General features: G+C 37.9%; 1 protein-coding gene across 4 annotated transcripts in view; it reads right to left on the reverse strand.

The window, feature by feature from the left end:
• Positions 1–22,731, reverse strand: part of COBLL1 (cordon-bleu WH2 repeat protein like 1) — an 81,299-nt gene that overhangs the window by 52,999 nt on the left and 5,569 nt on the right. The window contains exon 1 of one of the 4 annotated variants that reach the window (XM_054070097.1): positions 3,039–3,175. The exons of the other annotated variants lie outside the window; for them this stretch is intronic. The gene's annotated coding sequence lies outside the window, so the exon portion shown is untranslated. Of the gene's footprint in view, positions 1–3,038; positions 3,176–22,731 lie in introns of those variants that run through there. 4 annotated transcript variants of the gene reach the window in all.

The following is a 22,731-nucleotide window of genomic DNA, read 5'->3' on the forward strand; positions in this document are numbered from 1 at the left end:
AGCAAACATTATACTACAGTCATAAACCTGGTCATGCAAGTTTCAGGTACTTCCTCAAAGTGCAGTAAACACGTGACAATAGAAGAATGATACAGTTAACTGCACTGGGATCGATACTAAAATTTGTAATTAAAAGCTCTCCCATTTTTAATGATGATTCCAAATAATTCAGATCAGAGTTTGTTTTCCGGAGGCTGAAACTGATTCACAGGAGGGCCTTCGTTCCAAAGGGGTAAGAAGCCATCTGGGGAACAAAAGCGCATGGCTGCAAAGATGGCACGTGGGAAGGAACACGCCTCAGGTTTCCTGCTGACCATAACAGAGGAATAAGGAAGAAAACTACAGCGCTTTCTTACTTAATACATGCACACACACAAGCTCCTTAAATCAGATAAGCACATATCTTTGGAATCAGTATCATGGACAACTAAACAGGGAGTGTACTGTACCAGCTTCTGGAATTCAAAAGAAGGAGGCTCAAATCAACAAAGTTGGGAAAAAGAGAAAAACATACGCCTTTCAAAATACAAACGTCATTCTAAATACAGCAGAGACTATATGGTACCATTAGCAAAGCAGTTCAAAATATCTCCAAGATCAAACATAACAGGCTAGTGAAAGTACTAGTTGCACCATTATGATTTAAAATAATAAAAACGCTCAAGTTTGGTTTTGTCTATTTTAAATCATAATTCTAGAGTAATACTCAGAAGCACAAGTGCTCCAGTCTTACTCAACTTCTACTATACATTATAGTATTGGGACATCTATTTTATTTCTAGAAAACCTACAGTATTCTCCTATAGAAATGGTCCTACCATGAGCTGTCAACTTGGGAGGTAGAAGTACTCTACATTGGCAAAAATTTGTAACAGAGTTGATGTTTCATCTTCCATCACCCTAATATTTTGCTGGAACGCCCACCTGAATGTAGAAACCCTTTTTGCACGACCTCAACAGCAGCTCATAGGCTCCTTTAAATTACTACTCGATAAACCAGATAATCTAGAAACTAGGTACAACACCCTATATTGCATGGGTGTATAGCTTATTGCACGATGCTGTACCACTGTATGAATGTCCTCTGTGCAATAGTACAAAACAGATGCTTAACAAAATTTTGTACAGTAAAACATCCAGTTCTTATAAGCTTCTCACAGAGTAGGAATGTCAGCTTCATTTTCTACCAACTAAGAAAAAAAAAAAAAAAGAGGTGGTAAGTATTGAAACACTACTTCTTATGTAGAGTACAAATACTGAAATTCTATCAAACGTAAAAGCTTACGAAGAACAATATGAATGAAAATAGGAGGAAATAAGAAAAGTCAACACCACAGTTCAATGAAGCTGAGTTCTGCTGGACAAAAGTTAAAAAAAAAACAGAGAGAGAAAAAGAAAAATATTTACTTATCCAGTAAGAGGCCTCTTACATCACAGTAAGTCCACAAACATTTCTAGGTGTCTTGTTTTGCTGTGCTGCTGAAAAAAAATTACACTATTGCAGAGTGATATACCAGCCACAGAACATTTGGTCTGCCTACCTGATATTACCTACTCTTAAACCTCACAATACACCAATATTTTATGGTTCAGTGTTTTACTTTAGACCTGAAAATCTTGCCAGCCTTCAACAGAAAGGCAAACAGTTATAGTACGCGGCAAATCTTTTTCTATCAAACATTAAACAGTTTGAGCTAGACACGGTATTATCACAGAACTGAAGGAACGGCACATATCAACACTGGCTTACTGTGGGATGTTGTTTTTTTCTCCTGTGACTGTTTCCAAAAAAAAAAAGGATCTTTTCTGTAAAGGTTCCTAAAAACGGAAATTTTATAGATGAGCTCATGTAACAATTTTTAAAATTTTATTTTAAAGAAAGGTATTTTTAAAAAGCACCTATTAAAAAATTATGGAAGGGCATACAGCACAATTATGAATACCACTTTCACAACAGCTAGCACAGTGCCATTACAAACAAACAGGCTTTTATTCACAATGCTGAAGTCTTATCACAATTTGAATCATAATGTATACAAGTTCTGAAATGTATTTTCTTAAAATAAAACTGCAGCCTTTTGTGTGATGTAGGGTATGAAGTAAGACAATTTGCAAGCCAGAATTTCTAATACAGGGAGAATTCAAGCCAGGACCTGTGACAACATGAGAATACAATGCACATGTACATTTCAATATTCTGGTTTAAGAGAGTAATCAGATTACCCATGACTTACATTTGAATCATCTGCAAATCATCCACTGAACAAAAAAAAAAAAAAAAATCTAAAGTACAATGAACTTGTTTCTTACATTGCAATTTATAACAGCCTGAAGAAATCCTGCAATAACTACCTTAAACCACAGACTCTGGCTTATACATCCCAAATACTGCAGAAGCCTGAAGCGTGGCAGAAAGAGCAAATAAAGTTCCTAAATAAAGACAAGTAATCAAAAACTTCTCCATCACTTTCCTTGACATTTATTTCTTCTCCCTTTAGTAGTTACTACCTGCAAATCCAGGTTTCCAAAAGGATGTATTTAACTGCAAGTAGTAAACCACTCAAAACAGTTTTATGAAAGTGAAGTACAGTGTTTTAACTGCTTCTTTTCAAGCCTTCTGTTCACCACTTTGCTTAGATACACACTGCATTTATATTAAACATAATTTAAAAAAAAAATGCTAGACTTCTTGCAGAATGGAAATTCTTCTGCCAACACCGGAAGAAAACCCTCCATTTTTAAGTCTTAGTATTTAAGATTTTCTAACTCCATATAACGAGCAGTACAACCTACAGGCACAGACTGTAGTATCACATTTTTCTACTGCTGGCTTTGAGATTCTGCAAGAACTCAGACCACCCCACATTCACACCCCTCTACTTACAGTTTACAAGCAAGATATGTGAATTCAGAGAAAGAAACATTTGCCTTCTTGAAAAGGCCAAGTACGATTTCTATAATTAGGGTACAAATGTGAATGTAAGCACCTGCTTATCAGAGAAAGCCTCTACACATTAAATATACAGCCTGATACTTACCACGCTCTCACATTTTTGTTTCTATTGCAAAAATGCAAAGCCCTCAAGGAAGATGCCAAAGCCCAGGGGTGTCTGAACAGCACATGCCGAGGCTTTGCTAGCCCACACTTGACTTGTCCTCTTAGTCACTCATCCTGCCTCCGCACAGAGCGAGTAGCTCTGGGGCGGGCAGAAAGCACTCTGTGAATGCAGGGAAACTGAGGCAGCGCGGTCAGGCCAACAGCAGAGCAATGCAAGCATGGGAAGTTCATTTCATTAAAATAAGTAACTACTTTTGTAGCAACAAAACACTGAAAGTACATTCAAAGCACTACAACAGAATCTCTTACAACATCAAAAGCACCAATTTTAAACACTCAAAAACTGTAGCATACCCCTGTCCTTGGAGTAGGCAGTGGCAGGTCAGCTTTTGGTACAGGGGGACAGGCGGTGCATGGGCTGCGGCAGTCAGCCCAGGGAGCTGCTGCTCCTGCGCTCAACCGTGGCGTTAGCGCTGCCACCCAACTAGCAGCGGTGAAAGAGTCTGTTCTGTTCCATGCCAGAACGGCAAGAAGAAAATATACATACGTAAACCCTGCCTTTCATCCAGGAATCTTAGCCATACTAAACTCTCTGTGAAGAAGAAAACAGGTTCTGCTCTCCAAGGCAGGCCAGGCAGGTGAAGTGCTGAAAAGCTCCTTCCCATAGACTTGCTTGGGGTGAAATATCCTCAATATTGTACTACTTCCCGTGCATGAAAGCCACGGACTTAAAACTGCAGTAACTTAGCCTATCAAGATTTGAGCGACTCTTTAAAATGGTGCCAGGCAAAGCACAGCATATCCCTCAAAGCATAATGATGCTTTTAAGAACAAAGTCTCTCTGATATCCTCCAATTAAAGTCAACAAAAATGCAGATTTCTTGAATGCAAAATAATATCAACTACCTCCATAAAAAATGCTGTGAGTACCTAGACAAGATAAGTTTGAAGTTAAATCATTTCCCTAGAAAACTGACCACCTGGAAATAAATCTTATGCATACGTAGCATTGCTGGAACAGATGAGACCAATTAACATGCTCCCTCAAGTTATTTTGTGATTTGACAGAGTTCTTGATCTCCAGCTCCAATGCGATTTTTCAATGACCAAACTAGCCACTGCTTAGTTATTTGATGCGATAGGTGAATGAACTGGTATTGCTCAGAAATCCTCTTTCTGGTTCTCCTGCAGGTGTCAGCAAGGACAAATAACGCTGCATCACAGAGATAAGGCAAATAAATGTACTGCAGTGCCCCGGGCAGAGCAGATCTGCAGCCTGGAATACAGACCTTTTAGAAGTTCATAAGTAGTCTTCCTGCTGGGCAGGAGGGAACAGAAGCTGGTTAGTTTAAGAGAAGCCATGAAAAAAAAAGCCACGGGGTGGCACTGTAGGTAGGCTGTATTTTGAAACTACTTCTTTTCCAGGCAAATCAGAGCATATCTAATCCCATTTGTATAAAACAGAAGACTGGTTCATTAGTTTTTCTTCAAGCAACAACTATTTGTCGAGCAACAAATATCTCTAGAATACACATCACATCTTAAAAGAGGTACTCTCCTGCAAAGATATCGGGGCACCTTATAAATTCATCAAATGGTATTTAAAAAGCATAACACAAGAATGCTATTGTAAAGATACCCTAAGAACTGATACATATTTGGGGTTTGAGAGTTCATTTTGAAATAATTTAAGAAAAATCTACATAAAGCATGTGCATTTTCATACAAAAACTAAAGGATTTTCTTTGCCCCATTACTTTTAATCAATATTGAGACTGCAAAATCTCAGAGGAAGAGATAACTCTTTAGAAAGGAAGGACAGTATTAACTTCTGAGAAAGTCTTAAAACTGCATTCAACATTATTACATCCTTTGAAAACATCTTCTTTCTCATGTATAAAATAATATCAATTCATCCAGAACAGAAGACAGTACCGCAGTATTTCAAAGCTAGACTTAGGAGTCTATTTAATCTTCTTCTTTGGCTCTTTCTCCTCCAAATTTCAAATCTCTGGCATTTGAGTTAAAAGCCAAAACATTTGCAAGAGAAGCTATTCCTATTCATTTAGTGAAGAAACTGATTTTCAAAGGAGACTTGGAGGTCATCCAGGATTGCAACAGTTGCCTTCCACTTTATGGAACAAAAGGTTCCTTCAAAGTATAAACCTGATATTTTAGTAGATTCTAAACTAACTGATAATATATGACTACACATGACCATTTTAGTCACCTGAAGTCAGAGAATCATATAAATTCTAGACCATTTTAAGTTTGAAAGTATAATCAGCAACAGCCTTGTCTATGTTTCTAGTAACAAATGAAAATAAGCAAAAGAAAAGTTATATTTTAGTTCAGTTACATCATATTATAAACTAGAACACCAATTCATCTACTGTTACTTTTCTTATCCCACAGGGCAAGAATCCTAAAAAATAGAAAGTTTTACACCTTCAGACAGAAGTTCAAGAGTGTATTGGTAATTGTTTCAACTGCCAAGTAAATATAAACCATTCTTTCTGCTACAAGATAGTATTGTTCTTCTATTTCTTATGCTGTTTGTACATAGAGATTATTTTTCTATTAGACAGTATGACATTAACATATTGGCAAAGAAACATACGAGTATAGCAGTGACTTTAACACTGGATAAGGAAGATGATTGTGTAATAACATTTATTTCCAAAGCTATACAGATTTGATTTGAGCATATTATTCACCTATTTTGCTTACACTAAAGCAGTCCACACTCTAATAAATACTTTCAGACTATGTGCCTGAATTAACAAGTTAGTCATCTGGTACAATAAATTGATTTTGGTACCAAAACCTCAGTGCCTGGAGTCAGTATTTCTAAAAACTCATCTATTTAATAGAAAAGTATTCAAGATCCCACAATACCCCCCACCCCATCAACCAACAATAAAACAAAGGAGCATATTTATAACTGAGAAGACTCTAGCTATTATTATTTCCTCTGCACAGGTTTGGAGGGCAAGGGCTTCTGCTGAGGTGTTTGTCTGTAGACACAGGGTAACTATATTTAAAATATTTCATACAATAACTTCCCAGTTCATCAATTATGTAAACTAGAATGTTGTTTACATATAAGACAGCAAGGTCATGTGCTGATGCAACTAATGGAAGCAAGCTCCATCAATTCTAAATAAAATAAACTATGCAAGTTAAAAATACACACTATATGCAATCTCATAGAGCTTCAAATAGGTTTTTTGACCACCTCTATTGCTACCAATACCACTACTAATAGAAAGCTAAACAGAACTGTACAATTCAGGAAGTAGGTACTTTGCTCATTGAGACCATACTCTTAGAAGTACGGCCTCTGAGAAAGCCTTGTATAATGAGATACATGGAGGAAGGAACTAGCATGTCTACCTGAGTTCCATTTTCTTCTGCTTTTTAATTTCCTTACTTAAAGCAGAGAAGTGTTCATATTTAACCTATGCATATTTGGATGGGTTTAGAATAATGCCCAATGATGGCCCTAGGAATCCTATGGAATTAAATTGCTATTTTGCTAATCATATTGCTAATAAATAAATTGCTAGTCATAATTTCAAAACCAGCCAATGCATCAAGTTTCCATAATTGGTCATTAATATCTTGAACAGCGTTTGGTCTACTATACAGCATTACAGAACTTTTCAATTCTAGATGAGAGGTTACAAACACACACACAACAAGAAACAAAAGAATATCAAATACTAAGACTTGAACTCACGAAAGTCAAATACCAAAATAAGGGTTCTGCAAACCCTAGTCCCATCTCACCAACTGTTGGACAATATAATAATTTTTTTTAAAAAATAATAATAAAAAAATCTATGTTGGCATATCTCGGGTATGTAAGAACTTCAAATTTACACAAACGACTAAGAAGTTCCCTTCATTTTTCAAATATCCTAGAACAGAAATATTTCTTCAAGAGCATACAGAACAGAAAAATCAATGGCTGCATAGCTTTTGTCATTGCAATGAAAAACACTTCTGTCCAATCCTTAACTGCAGTACCACACAATTTTATGGTCTTCCTCAAAAGTGCAATCAATATTTCTGTACAACCAACAGAAATTTAGATGTAAGAAAACAGATTTTAAAAAAACAAAACAAAAACCCCCACACAACTATTCCTAGCCAGAACTGTTAGATACATTCTTACATTCCCATGGGAAGCTAAAACTACAAGGAGCTGGGCCGCATGTTCCCTTGAGGCCACGCACAAATGAACTACTGGACAAAGAATAAGTTCTGGTCCCCATCACTTGCACACACACAAAATTCATGGGAACTCATTTTTTCTGGGTCACAGGTCTGTGTCATGTTTTTAGAACACAAATGTCTTCCTTTAAACAAACAGCCAATAACTGCAAGATTAAAAAATCTCAGAAAAGACAGAAATATCTGTGTTGGTATGCATGACAGCATAAGCTAAAAAAAATACCCAAAGTTCCTATTTCACTGAGCGTAAAAGACTATCTTATAAGTACAATTTCTGCCAAGTTAAAATCTGAAGAGTTTTGACAAGTGACCCCCAGAAGGAGTCCAAAAACTATGGTGCAGAAGCCCCACCAGACTATTAAAATCTTGCCTCTGTCTCTCCCTGACATATGGCTAAAACTTCAGCTAAATTTCCACATTTTTCTAGGGGAAATAAATTAGTTGTGTTATCTATTTAAGAGAGATTAATAATAGTTATCACGAATACTTAATACATCAAAAAGGTATTTTCAGTCCTGGATTTCTTCTCAGTTTTAATGTGTAGTCTGCGTACATTAAGACTTCTTTAACAACTTCAGTAGAACCAGGGAGCGAATGTGCACAGAAATGTGATGTAACCATGTAACCGCAGCTACCATAACACATAAGTGGGTTTATATTGAAAATGCTGGGACACCCACAAATTAAGTTTGTTAGACAAAGTTGGTCTCGTATTGACTCAGACATACAGACAGGGATCAGAGAAATAGGCTATAGCGTTATTTGTCACTTCAGACACATACAGAGGATCAAAATAGCTGTGATTTACTGCTAAAAGGTAGCGGAATTACCTGTCAAATGCAGGATTATGCTAGGTAAAGACAGAGAAAACTGACCCCGCAATTCTGAATGCCTTCACCTTCCTCATCCTCTTCAAAAGGTCCACCAGCCTTTCACCATCTTCTATACCTAAGGACCAGCCACTGGCTACACAACCCCGCTGTGTCACATTACTAATCATTGCAAGAATTACTGGACTACACATTCTAACTACTCACCAACAGTCTGGCTGAATCTGTTTTCTAAACAAAAAAAAAAAGATAATTAACATGGCTAAACAACAGTTGTTCATAAAACACCTCACAACAGTGCACTATTTCTGTGTGTGCAGTCACACGGCTTCTCAAGCTCACCATCATTTTTAGTCTCTTAATTCTATTTTAGTCTCATAATTCTATTTTCCACATATTTGCTGATGTGAAACAACAGCATTGAACAGGGAATATAGTCTGCAATGTTACTGTGACAGATATGTGAAACCTTTTTTAGACTTTAAATTTAAGTTGATCCTTCAAAAATACACCATTAGTGTTCTGGGGTCAAAGACGGCTAATAAGGATATTAGCTGGCTGTCAAAAGCAAAGAATCACAACAATGATAAATGTCTAAGGAAACTGCAAGACAAATTTTACAGGTAAGCAGAGCCATCATTTCTCTGTCTTTTTACTAGTCTTTTTTAGCCAAATTACATGGCTATACAGTATACAGCTTTATCACAACTGACGGTCAGTGATGCAGCTAAGTGACTGGTGAAAGAAAAGGTAGACTCATAGGACGATTCAGGTTGGAAAAGACCCTTAAGATCAAGTCTGGACAACCTAGCATTGCCAAGTCCTCACTTCACCTACTCCGTCACCCTCACCTTCATAGGGGTGAAACCACCTCTTCAGGTTGCCCACTCCTGTTCATATTCTTTAACGTTTTCTAAATAAGAAAATAAATCATCCCCACTTGCTCGCAGTGGGCAAACCCGCAATATCCTGCTGGGTAACACTGGCTAGAATTCCTAGCCTTTCACAGTTCTTATGTGAGGGCACTGGAAGTGAACAAGAACACAAACTGAAACTAGAAAGAACAATCTTTCTGCTCTTCTTGATCTTATGTGAAGCTCCATGCTGTGGTCACCGATAGCTGTCACTACAGATTCCTGAAGAACATGTATATTAAGCATACTGGTTTGGTACTTGGAATTCAAGACACCTTTCTTGAGAACTATGTTAAGGTAAGTGTGTAATCAGAATTCATTTAACTTTTGGCAGACTACCTCTACTGTGGGCAAGTACAAACCGTGACACCATATACACCACCGGTATCTGAAAATACGCAGAACTGGTGAGATTAAGCTCTAGAAAACAGAGGAAAATTCTTGAACTCAAACACCGTCAAAGAGTATAAACATACAAATACGTGTAAGCAAATGTAACTCAACAGAATGAGTCAAATGAGTAAATGCCAATTCTGGTAGTTTTTAGAGTTAGATCCTTTCAACTGCAAAACACATTCTTGCTTATACACCACAGACAAACATGGATGGATGAATGGATATCTTAACTTCATCAGCATAATGAAACAACATACCATGTATTCACTAACACCAAGGCTAGGTATTGTTATGTCTGGCCTTCTGTCCAGAATTAAGATTTGTACAAGTTAGCAGCAGGGGAGCCCAGTCTCAAGATGTACAGTAGAGCTTGTTTATTATATTAGGGTTTTTGCTTTTTCAAACATGTAAGTACACTGCAAAACTCAAGACAGTAGAAACTGAAGCAAGCTGGCTGTTTGCCAAGAAAAATCAGACCCTTTCCCGCATTTTGGGAATGGTACATACAAGTCCAGTTGCCAGAAGCTCCAGTTCCAGGCCTGGGTATCCTGTTATATCATGTAGCTTTTCAAAAAAATCTGAATATTTTATAGCCAAATTCCAAACTGAAACTCCCAGTTATAGGAGCTCGAGGGATGTAAATCACCTCCTTCCTTTCTTGGCATCCTCTGCCTTCAAATGTGACACTGTTATGTTCAAATCAGACCAAATTAGCAAGTCTAGATATTCAAAGAGACATAAAGCAGACAATATTGCAATGAACACTTTCAATTCTTTGTGCCAGTTCTATCTCTCACTAGTCTTTTCGATAACCAACAAAATTATAATAATATAATACAGTATAAGGCAACAAAGAAAGCATATTTCAGAATTATTGCTGTTATTTCATTGGATTTACTATATGGGATTAAGCTGAAAAGCAAGTTGAGTGATATCTTTTATTTACTGCTGTTTAAATATTGCACTAACTGCACCAAGAATCCTTACACCAGCAGGCCGGTTTCAAACAGAAGCTAGGACTATGAAATGTTATGGTATAATACAAATATCCTACTTAAGAGGCAATTAGCCAAAACAGAGCAAATAAATAAAAACTGGCTCAGGCCACGTTAGAGTACATTCCAGCAAACTCACTCAAACTGTTTCTAATGACAAAGCCAACATTTAACAATAGGAACCAGTGGTACCCATGACTGTCGCAGTTTAAAGCCTTCCATGAACCATCAGAGACACTGAACAACATGCTCCTTAGAGGTTTTTTTAATCTATTTATTTTTACTAGTGAGGATCTTTCCATGTCAAAATGGAAGCTTGATCAGTGAGAGAGTTCATCAGAATTTATCAGCTTTCTGATTATTTCTTAATTTTTCTTGATTTAATTCCCAGGATATCTGTTATTTTTCTGTTAATTGTAAGGTCAAAGCGGACCTCATGGAAGCAATAAGCAGCAGGAACTAAATAAACAGAAAACCGGATCTTTAATACAAATGTGTTTCCTGGAGGAAAGGAGTAAATCAGTGCAGATTAATGTACTACAGAAGCAGGAAAAAAAAGGTTGTTTTTAAAAAAAAAAAAAAAAATCACATGTTCTAAAACAATCTGTTCAAAAGATTTCTCACTGGAACATAAGAAGCTCTTCAAAACCAGTGCCCTGCTGAGGAATTTATATACTTGCCAAGTTTTAAGTTACTAATCAAAAGCAACAGCTACTTTCTTTGTGGATGAAAAGTTGTACTCGTTGCCCTAAAATTTAAAAAAATAAACAAAAAATTACAATCAGTTTAAGGTACAATACAACCTGCCTACACGAGTACATAAGTGAGACAAGAACTTCAGAATACATCCCCCTTCGTAAGAATTCTTAAAAAAAATAATGCTGTCAGCATAATTAAGAGGCCTTCGGAGTACAGTACCAATAGAAATAATGCTTAATGCTTCTCAAATCCACTAGTTACAAGGTCACATCAGGGTAATTCCATGGCCTGTCTCCTGATACGCACACTTCTGGCCTGCTAAAGAATATCATGTGTTTATATGAACAGCTAAAATATAAAATTTATCTTAAATGAAAATAGGGCATGACTACTTAAAAGTTATATGCATTTTCCAAAACCACTGGTCTAACCTAAATAATTACCCACCCTTATTTGATGAACCACTGCTACAGACACTAAGACATGTGATAACTGACAAATATGTTTTCAAATTAAATAGCTTCCGGCCCCAGAAAAGGTTCTCCCTCCATAGAATGGGCGTATCTCTATATGCAATATGGTACCCTCCCAAGTACATCCAATATAACTTCATCTGTAGTAACAAACTTGCTGTGTTTCAACAAAAAGACTTCACTCATGATTAATTCCTTCAACTGTTTAGTACAGACAGTAAACAAATTCAAGATTTTTTTTAATTCTTCCTCCTATTCCACTCCTGTGAAAAAGGAGAAAGAAGTAGATTAGTGAGGCCTTACATCCATTAATACATCCATTAATTGTTATTGACATAATTACACCCCATTTTTACACCTGAAGTTATTTTATTAGCATTTATGTTAGAAAATAACGGAAAGTGCTCCTTTATCCCCCGAGCATCTCACCTCCAGTACTACCAAACGAATAGTTTTCTACCATACACAAATAATGTGGCAAATGAAGTGTGATTTAGAAAACAGCTCAAAACACAGGAATGTCGCTTGTTCAACCTAATACAACCAGTTCTCTCAGCTGCTAAAATTTATGAGCAATGAGTAATGTTCCAAAATAACAACACTATTCAGTCCTTTAAAGGAGTTGCTATTTCAGATGTACTACTGTCTGAACAAGACTGAAATGTCTTTTGGAAAGCCGTATTACAGACATTTTTCCTTATGCATTACAGAAACTTGTCCTGCAGCATCCTCCTTTCCCAGAACTTCAGGAAAATGTAGATATGCAATGGGCAAATAAAAGAAAACTCATTCTGAATATCAAACTATAAATTTGAAAGATAAATTTATAATTCAGTATAAAGTAAAATGGATATAAAAAATATTAAGTTTTTGCTGTAAGGCCTTCAAGAGCAAAGATTCTTTCAAGAGGGAAGCACATCTGCTTTCCCTTACAGTTCTGCAGAACTGACTCACCGTTGGCACCTTCTCACTTTCTTTTCAGACTCTGTTCCTCTCCTGTGCGAGCATCAGCAGCACAGGATGATTTCAAATGTGATTCACAGTCAGGAGTCTAACTGCAGCGAGGCTAACTCTGCACTTCAGTACAAATACTAAGAGGCTGACAACTCTCTACTAACCAGTGTAAACTGCTATGCTATAATCACTCTACCAAAACAGTTCAAGTTTTGAGGACTTATCCCCTCCAGAATTCTATAAAAACACATGTAATATTACAGGAACATCAATTTAATAACTTTCACTTTTATCTCTGCAAACACCCCCACCTTGATAACTGTATGCTGCTTTTAATTCCACAGGATAGAAAGATGCTGGAGAGTGTCCAGAAGAGGCCACAAAGCTGGTGAAGGGTTTAGAGCGGAAGCTGTAGGACAAGCAGCTAAAGTCCCTTGGTCTGTTCAGCCTGAAGAAGAGGAGACTGAAGGGAGACCTCATTGCAGTCTACAGTTTCCACACAAGGGGAGGAGGAGCAGATGCTGAGCTCCTCTTCTCTCTGGCAACCAATGACAGGACCCAAGGGAAAGGCAGGAAAATGTGCCAGGGGAGTGTTATGTTGGACAACAGGAAAGGGTTCTTCACCCAAAGGGTGGTGGAGCACTGAACAGTGCCCCAGGGAAGCAGCCATGACACCAAGCCTGACAATATTCCAGAAGCATTTGGCCAGAGCCCTCAGACACACAGTGTGAATGTTGGGGTTATCCTGTGCAGCGACAGGAGTTGGACTTCATGATCCTTGTGGGTCCCTTCCAACTCAGGACATTCTATGATCCTATGAGATACTTATTGTTGTCCCAGCTTCAGCTACTTCTGCCTAAGAGAAATGCACCTACACAAGTTAGATAACAATCCAGGCTATTCTACAGTGTGCTGTTGATCTACCATGGGGACTGGACTAGATGATCTTCAAAGGTCTCTTCAAACCAAACAACTATGATTCTCCAATTTCCCTGAAGAGAAAAACAAACTGGTAGAAATCAAAAGCAGAAAAGTAAATTGAAATACTCCCTTCCTAAAGAGAGAAGGTATACTTGGATATAGTGCTTAGAAGCATAAAGATTATTAATTATAAAAACAAAATTAAAGGCAACATCACTCTAGTTGGCATTAAGGAACAGCAGAACAGTACGCTGGGTGGAATAGGAGCAGAGAAGCACTTTAGAAAACCTTATGAGAATAACCAAAAAATGGCTTAGCCTATCAAACAAAAATTTAAAGAAGCTATAAGCAAACACTTAAAAAAAAACCCAAAACCAAAAAAACAGGAGAAGGTAAGGTCAGACATTGGCAAATGATGAAAGCCACCTGGACATGACATAACTAAGCAGACAACTCAAACTGACACGGTTTAACAGGCACTAGGGAAACAATCCACATCCCCCTCACTAAACCACCTTTAGCTTAAATATAGGAAAGGGGTTTTCTATTTGTATAATCTAAGGAACCATAAAGAGATAAAAATAACCACATTCTGTTTGTCCCATTGAATAGGAGATTAAAATAACTGGCAACGTTTTGTTTTAAGTCGTGAACTAGAGGCGGATTCACCAGGTCAACTGGAAAAGGAGAACTGCCAGTCCTTGATAAGCATGGCAATTACCATTCTTTTATATACAGATCTACTCTAAGGGACTACAGCTTCCTTACATAGCAATAATAGCATATCCTTTGATTTACACAGTAGTCCTCCAGCAATGCAACCAACATCCTGTTTTCATCTTAAAGTACAGCTGGGCAGTTTGGCTACGAGTTTTATTTATTAGATTCCCTATAACCAAGTCCCTCCTCTTTAGGAGAAACAGCACCCTCCAATTTAGCAGCATTTCATGCCCCTTGTTCTTTCCTTCTGGAAATTGTAATAGGGTACCTACTTGATTTACAAAATATACAGATGTATAATAAGTGTTTGAAACAACGTGGCTTAATTTTATAATAATAGTAACTAAAAAAAGTAACACAGTTCTACCATGGGGAAGTCACGTAGAAACATTCAAGAAAGTTTAGAGAAAAGAGATTTTCTTCCTTTATGACTTTCAGAGGAAAGGACAGAATCACCACTCAAATGATCTAAGCCGTAAGATCGCACAAAGCCCTTAAAAATACACAAATTCCTGAGATCTGAAACCGTCTCTCTAAGCTCTCCCTGGATTTATAAGTTTTCCCTGAATATAACAGGTTAATTTAAGTACCTAATAATTTTATGTCCTGTTGTAAAATCTGACTTCTTTCTTTGCCTTAAACACGTTGTCTGAAGGCTGGTTATGCCCTCATTTTGTGGCACCAGCAATGAATAGCTGAGGGGTGCAGCAGCAGGCGCTTCCCCCAAGACTGCCCATGGAAGTGGCCATTCTCTTTTTCCCTTCCCTTCTCTCTCCCTCTCTCAGTTACTTTACCGTTTCTTGACTAGTATTGGTGTGTGTCGCATTGAATTCAAGTAATCTTGGCTGCATTTGGGGATCAGATTGTGATCTGAACAGACTGAAATCTGTCTTCTGACACTTTGGAAAGATGCGCCCCATATCTTGGATGTGCACCTGAGTATTTTGGTCTGATTGTTTTGGTCAAAGCCAGAATAAATGGTGCTTTTGTTTTTCACCCCGAAAGCAACCTTCTCCCCCTCTGGATTGCAGCACAGATACTCAAACCACATTTTCCGACTGTGCAGGTGGAAAGAAGGCCCAGACACAAGTGGGTAGCTCGTGGATCTGGATCATGAACAGGGTTCACGGATTTTCTGAACCCTGTCAGAAATCCAGTGTTTTCAAAATTCATACCCATGAATGTAACCAGCCAAACAGCATTTTGAACTATTTACATGCTTATACTCCGTAACCCTGCAGTAATGTATGAACATGCCATTCACATGTTGTCACACTTTAGAAATAGAAAGACCAAGAAAGCTTAGCTGTTAACCACTATACTTGTTCAAAATGGTTTAAAAAAAACCTGTTGCTTGTTGAGTATGTTATATCACTAAAAACTTAGAATCAGGAATATAACAACGGTTATATCTACAAGACGTTCACTTTTTTACCAATTGATCTTCAAGCAAGTAGTAAGTACCATGCTAGTAGAACGTCAGTGGAAACAAAAAGGCAATTACTAATAACAATACGGGGCACATTTCTTAATTAGAAACTAATGAACCTGACTGAAAAGCAGTCAAGAACCTTGAATTTGTCCACACTGGCCAAAAAAGGCCTGGGATGGTGTGAGAGTGGGAGTGAAGGAGGAAGGATAGGCAACATTGCCACCAATACTGCTATAGCAATAGAAGCTTCAGTGACAAAGTGTATACATTAGAACATCAACTAGATCAGAGTTTCTAGTCTTGTTCTTAGTGGTAGGGGACAAGCTAGGTCAGGGACAAGATGCAGATAGATCATTTGCTAAAATCTCTACAAAATTTGTCCTTATTTCCCCAAACTTAACTGCAGTAGATCAGTGCTTCAGAGAACACTATTATAAAACTAAAGTTAACATGCTGAAGTCCAAAGCAGGCAATCAACCTGGAAAAAAAAATTCACAGGCAGCTATCTACAAAGATGACAGAAGCAGAAAGACATACAAACAAGAGGAAACTAAAGCGTGGCTGCAAAATGTGAAATTGAAACACTCACCCTCAATTCTTCCTAGTAAAATTCTAAGTGACAGTAACCTAACCTACATCAACCTTTCCTAAGTGCCACATTTTCTCTCTCCCAGAAACTAAGTGTTGGGTTTTGAATGCCACTCAAAGGAGGAAATCCATGGAAAGAACTCATATTGGAGCAGAGATTCAAGTTGTGGCTAATGGCCATCTGGCTGTTCTTTTGACCCACATAAAACAACAGTAACCAGAATTTTTTGAATTTTTATTGCATGGATATAAAGTCACCAGCACAGTGCTGCTGGCTTAAGGAAGAAAGGCTCTCTATGGATACAGAAATTCAAAGCCGACACTTCAAAGCCATCCCCAAACTAAAAGAATATCCTAAGGTGAATAGAAGCAAGGGAAGAGGGCCTAAAACAACCAAAGCCTAGTCTAACCTTAAAAAGAGAAAAAGGAATTGCCTCAGACTGTGTGATCAAAACCAGCTTATCACCGGCTATCTCTAGATGAAGAAAAGGACAAAGAAACTGCAACAAACTTACTCCACCAGCTCAACAGCAGCAGCAAACCTACTTGGTTCAGGAGACAAGGTCACAACTTCCTTCCACCAAGACTGTCCATAAGGGAGGGAGGGTGGCATGCAACCTCTTAATTATTCAACTACTATAAAACAAAACCAAACCAAAAAAAGGGTGGGATGGAAAAGTGAAGTTCCATATCCAGCACCCGATCTCCAAATGAATCTGTCTCTCTCATAAAAAGTCAAACCATTTCTTGCTCAATGCCACTTAAATATTTAACTGAAAATATTTGTTAATTAAAGCCACAGATAAACACAGTGGTACATAACACTGGTACAGCTACGTCAGTTTGAGAATATGATTAATGTTTTCTGATAGATCCCATTTTACCGTCAGAAGCCTCAAGATTTTTATTGGCTTGAGCTCAATGACTGAACTTTTACAATTTCAACAAATGCTATGCCATGTTTAGCAATCAATACCAGAAGGACAGAATGTCATCCAGAGGGACCTTGACAAGCTGCAGAACTGGGCCTACGTGAACCTCATGAGGTTCAACAAGGCCAAGTGCAAGGTCCTACACCAGGGTCAGGGCAACACAGGATGGGGGACGATGTGATGGAGAGCAGCCCTGCAGAGAAGGACTTGGGGGTGCTGACTGATGAGAAGCCAGATATAAGCCAGATACAGCAATGTGCACTCGCAGCCCAGAAGGCCAACCGTATCCTGGGGTGCATCAAAAGAAGCACGGCCAGCAGGACGAGGGAGGGGATTCTGCCCCTCTATTCCTCTCTTGTGAGACCTCATCTGGAGTATTGTGTCCAGTTCTGGAATCCTCAACACAAGAAGGATATGGAGCTGTTGTAACAGGTCCAGAGGAGGGCTACAAAGATGATCAGAGGGCTGGAGCACCTCCCATAAGAGGACAGGCCGAGAGAGTTGGGGTTGTTCAGCCTGAAGAGAAGGCCCCGAGGAGACCTTAAAGTCACCTTCCAGTACCTGAAGGGGGCTACAAGAAAGTTGAGGAGGGACTTTTTACGAAGGCTTGTAATGACAGGACTAGGGGCAATGGCTATAAACTGGAAAGGGGCAGATTTAGACTAGACATAAGGAGGAATTTCTTCACTATTAGAGTGGTGAGGCACTGGCACAGGTTGCCCAGGGAAGTTGTGGCTACCCCATCCCTGGAGGTGTTCAAGGCCAGTCTGGATGGGGCCTTGATCTAGTGGGACGTGTCCCTGCCCATTGCAGGGGGGTTGGAACTGGATGATATTTAAGGTCCTTTCCAACCCAAACTATTCTATCCCTTCTTATCTCTGATAAAGTATCACATGTTCTTTTACAAACAGACTGGAGATCCTTCTACAATACTGAACATTTATTCACGATACCACAAACTGACTCAAGGAAACACTTACTCTCAATGTACGACTGAGATGTGAAACACGATGTGACAGGATGTGGCAAAGGCCAGTAACTGTAAATAGCGCTTTCCAGATCTCATTGGGATTTTATTTTATCTTGAAATGAAAGATAAAACCTCATAAAACTATTACTTCTAATCTTGGACCTTTCATGTACATGTAACAGAAGAACTTTTTACATAAGCAATCATTTTTCCTTTCTGAGAGCATGCTGCTGGCAAATGAACTGCATACTTTTCAATTAATCAGGGTAGGATTTTGCAAGGGTATTTCCATCTTAAGTTCCTAAGGTTCTTCCAAGTGGTTCTGACAAGCATTTGTTTACAAAATAAACAATTCACTGGGCACTTAATTTCCTACTATAAATCACTGTAGTGGTTGTGCCCACCTTAAACAGGAAGAGACAGCATCAGTGTGTCAAAGTACAGACATCTCAGCCGGCAAATGAAGGCAAATCCCGAAGTTCTTCTCTAGTAGAGACAGCATGCAGGACAGCTGTCTCTTCTGCAAGTGGGCAGAGCTTTAACTGACACACATAGATTTTTTTCCATGACCATAAGATCACTCAAGTCATCTCCACCTAGAGTCAAACACGTATAAAGCAATGTTTGCCATTGTATAGGATGGAATTTCAGCATTTACCTTTTGTGTCATTATTTCCAAACATTCTCAATTCTACTATAAAAACTTACTCTGGGTTAAGTGCTTTCAAGCAGTCTTCAAAAAGAAAAAAGTCCTGTAAACCTATTGGCTGGCAGGCTTTATATATTGGAGCTACAGAATCCAGGAAAAATTTTTGGTAAGTAAAAGCAGGAAGGAAACAAAAAAAAACACCAAACGCCTATAAGCAGTATCCTGAAGAACATCATCAGCAAGAAATAATAAGAGCTGCTTGATTTGTTTCAATATTTCTAGAACTATCATAGCACCCAACTACCCAACTCCGTTTTTCTCTAAACTATATCATTGTACATTTTTGTGGTTTCGTTTAACGTTTATAATTCATTGCATTTCCCCTCTTTATTCATCTCAGATCTATGGATGAAGAGGCATTAGAACAGTGTATTTTGGGAGGAAGACTGGAAAGTTTGTAAGAATGTTTGGGCAGTGGAAATAAGAGAACAGTCAGAGAAAGATGCTTAGAAATAAGACAGATTCCAACAGTTTAGACAATGATGTCAGATCCTTATAGCTTTTCCAAAATAAGCTGCTTCAGATTCTCTCCTACTTTCCTCACTACTGACAGTTGGCTCTGAAGGAGTGCTTATAAAATGCTTCAGTTTTCCACACTTTTTAGATTTTCTCCTTGCTTTTCTATAAGGGTGAACAAGCATTGCCAGGTGTTTTGAGACTATTTCAATAATAGCGTGTGTGTGTGCGTTCACGCCCACCCTACACTATGAAATGACAATCAAAACAAAATCTAGGTAACTTTTGGATTTTAAAATTCTCTAATACCTGCACCCGGAATAAAAACAGACACCTTCATCACCCCCAACAAGAATCAAAAAAGAAGCATTATGGAGCTGAAGGAATAAAGACACATTTGACCCAGTTCCATCATTTCATTTCCACAACAAATATCCTGATAACCTGTCATGCAAACATTAAACTAAATGTATCTAATTCAGAGGAAGGACAGCAAATAATAATTTAAGAAAATTACTGCTACTGACCAAACAAAACCATAAGTAACCTCTTAGTTGAAAGGAGAAAAATAATTTTAAAAAATCTTATTTCTGTCTCTAGCTATCACTGCTGCCTTGAGATCTCAGCTCCAAGTCAGTCCCACAATGTGTAAGCCACTGTACAGAAGTGAACAGACAAAAACAGCAACAGCAAAGACAGACAATGATCCATCTTTGAAGTGCCATATCAAAGGGCCTTCTCCCCTTAAACATTGTAGCGAAAATAGTCTCCATGCCTAACATAAAATGTTATACATAAACACAAAGCCACATTTAGAAAAAGAAGAATCTATAGTTTCAAGCTGAAAACAGTGGAAGAGATCAGATACAGGCATAATTGGACACAGGAAAGAAAACAACAGGTAGAAAGACCAAGCAGAAGGGACAGGTTCTTTTTAAAACCTCAAAATTAAAAAGAATGCACAAAAACAGGATCCAAAAAGCTAAAACCAGAAGGACTCCATCAAAGACTCTAAGGACAGGGTAATACATTGCAAAACAGTTTAAGGTGATGGGAGGAAGGAATCTCCTCCACCCATAAAGGAGGAAAATAAACAAACCCAGAACATCCTAACTCCCAGTGCTGTCTTCAAGAGCATCTGCCACCAATAAAATCAGATGGAGAAGGACTACTTTAGCTTCCAAATGTTTAAAATCACACAGTTAAGGAATTGTTACAGTTCTTCAAAGTTCCTAAGCATTATCTGTGCGAAAAGCTTTTAGAAAAGAAGCAACAGCACACTGAAGTTTAAGACTTGGCAAAACAGGACTTTCTCCAAATAGCGAGTACTTTAATAACTGAATGAGGCAAAAATAGCTCATGGAGGGCACCGAGGATGGAATTTGGGAGGCTACTTTGAAGTGTGGGTGGAAGGAGAGGATTAAAATTGCAGCCAAGGGGAAGTGAGAGACCATGAATCAGAGATCAGCAGAGAACACAGAAAACTATGGCTGGAGAATTCAGAAGAGATTGTGAAAACAATCACTCTTAATGAATAAAAGTTTGGGAACATAAGGACGACTTTCAGCTTATAGCGATACCTGACTTTTGAGGCAGAGTTTCTGAATTAAAAAAAGTTGTCAAAGCCCTGATTTCTGTCATGGCTTCAATTTCGTATTTTACAGAAACTTCTGAAGATCATCAGAAATTCCACCTCTAGAAATTCCACCTACTACATAACCAGCATCAACTAATGCCTCGTTTGTCTTGCGAACTAAAGAACTAAAAGAAAACATCCACCCATGCAATTAGCTTCTATGCTCTCAAATCCAGAATGATTTCACATTTAATTCTGCACAACATGCATTTTTTATGAAAACAACAAAATATTTAAGTTCACAGCCAGCAGTGAAGAAAGATATACTTCGTTTCTGCCTGACGGGGTTACAACCCAGCACGATGAGTTGTAAACATTTGTTTTCTCAACTTTGTTACTAACAGACATTTTGGCTCCTCTAGATCCAGAAACAAAACATTGTTCCTCCCAAGTAAAAAAATGCTTTCAACATTGCTGTAACAAGGTCAGTCAAACAATAGATACTCAGTAGATTATCTTCCACCTGTAGTATTACGTCCAGGTGTTTCATCAGCCTAGCATAACAGTACAGAAGAACTATACTAGGTTATACCACGGTCAAGAGCAATACAATGATCCTTAAACACATGGTAAAATAATAAATGACAAAACCCAAACTTGACGCACCATTCCTCCCCACTGCCCTTCTGCTTACCTTGAGACCTACACATAAAAAGTAACTGGTCAATAGGAACACAAAGTTTTTTCACTCTACCATACTGATAGTCCCATATACTGGAACATTCTTATTTAACTCCTTTATTTAGAAAAGCTTCCAGCATGTCAAAATGGGCAGGGGGCGAGGGGAAAAGTCAAATTGAATGCAACATATAATAAAAAAAAAAAAAATTTTACAAAAATTATAGAAAAGCAGTCCCTCCAGGCTACTTTGTCAATAATATGTTTCCATTACAACTGAAAGAGATGCTTATGCTTTTCCCACAGCAAAACACTTAAGTTATGTGCTTAAAACCCATGTACAGAGCCTTAGTATTTGGAAGAAAATGTGATTGAGGGTCTGACATGAAAGTCAGGTAAAATACCAAAAAAGAAAATTAATTCCCAACAAAAAACAAAGGACCACAAAAAGAACAAGATTTTTAAAACAAACAAATCAATATTCAGTAATACTAAATTGAAAAGGAGGGTTGATTTCAAAGAAAAATACACACTTCTCTAATGCTGTTATTTTGAGATGGAGCAATGTGCTTTTTTTTTTCAATTAAGACAGTATCATTTTGTAAGAGAGCTGTAGGGCATGGATCAAAAAATGTTTCATTGTTGGTATTTGAAAAAAAATTAAGCTCATAACATTTCTTGTTTAGCATAGAGTAACTGTTTGCATTGTTTGGGAGGAGAGTTTGATTTGTTTGTTTTCAAATAGGACAGATCTGTTTTCCAAACCAAGTAGCAATATTTCCAGAACAGAAATAAAATTCAAATTAATGTGTAGAAAGGACTTTTAAAATACAGCTATGAAAGCACAGCTTGGAAGCTATCTCTTCAATGAAAACCTCTGTAGAACTAAAGCTTCCAACAAAACCAAAGCTTTCTCACAGAAGAAAGTTTATGCCTAGCTAAAAATATTCATGCACTCTAATTTAACTGAAAATAGTGGTCTTGACAACTCTATGTCTTGCAGCGCAGTCAACAGATACGCAAGCCCCGCAGGGCCACATTTCATAGATAGTTTAGGGATCCATCCTTTAATCACCTACAGCACTTCCACCATTTGCAACCACTAAAAGATACATATAAATGTATCTGACCTTTCCAAACTGGATAGCCTCCTAGCGAAAAAAAGAAAAACAAATCCAGGAACTCTAAGTT

The sequence above is a fragment of the Cuculus canorus genome, chromosome 6 (genome assembly GCF_017976375.1).
Source record: "Cuculus canorus isolate bCucCan1 chromosome 6, bCucCan1.pri, whole genome shotgun sequence".
In the NCBI taxonomy this organism is placed as follows: Eukaryota; Metazoa; Chordata; class Aves; order Cuculiformes; family Cuculidae; genus Cuculus; species Cuculus canorus.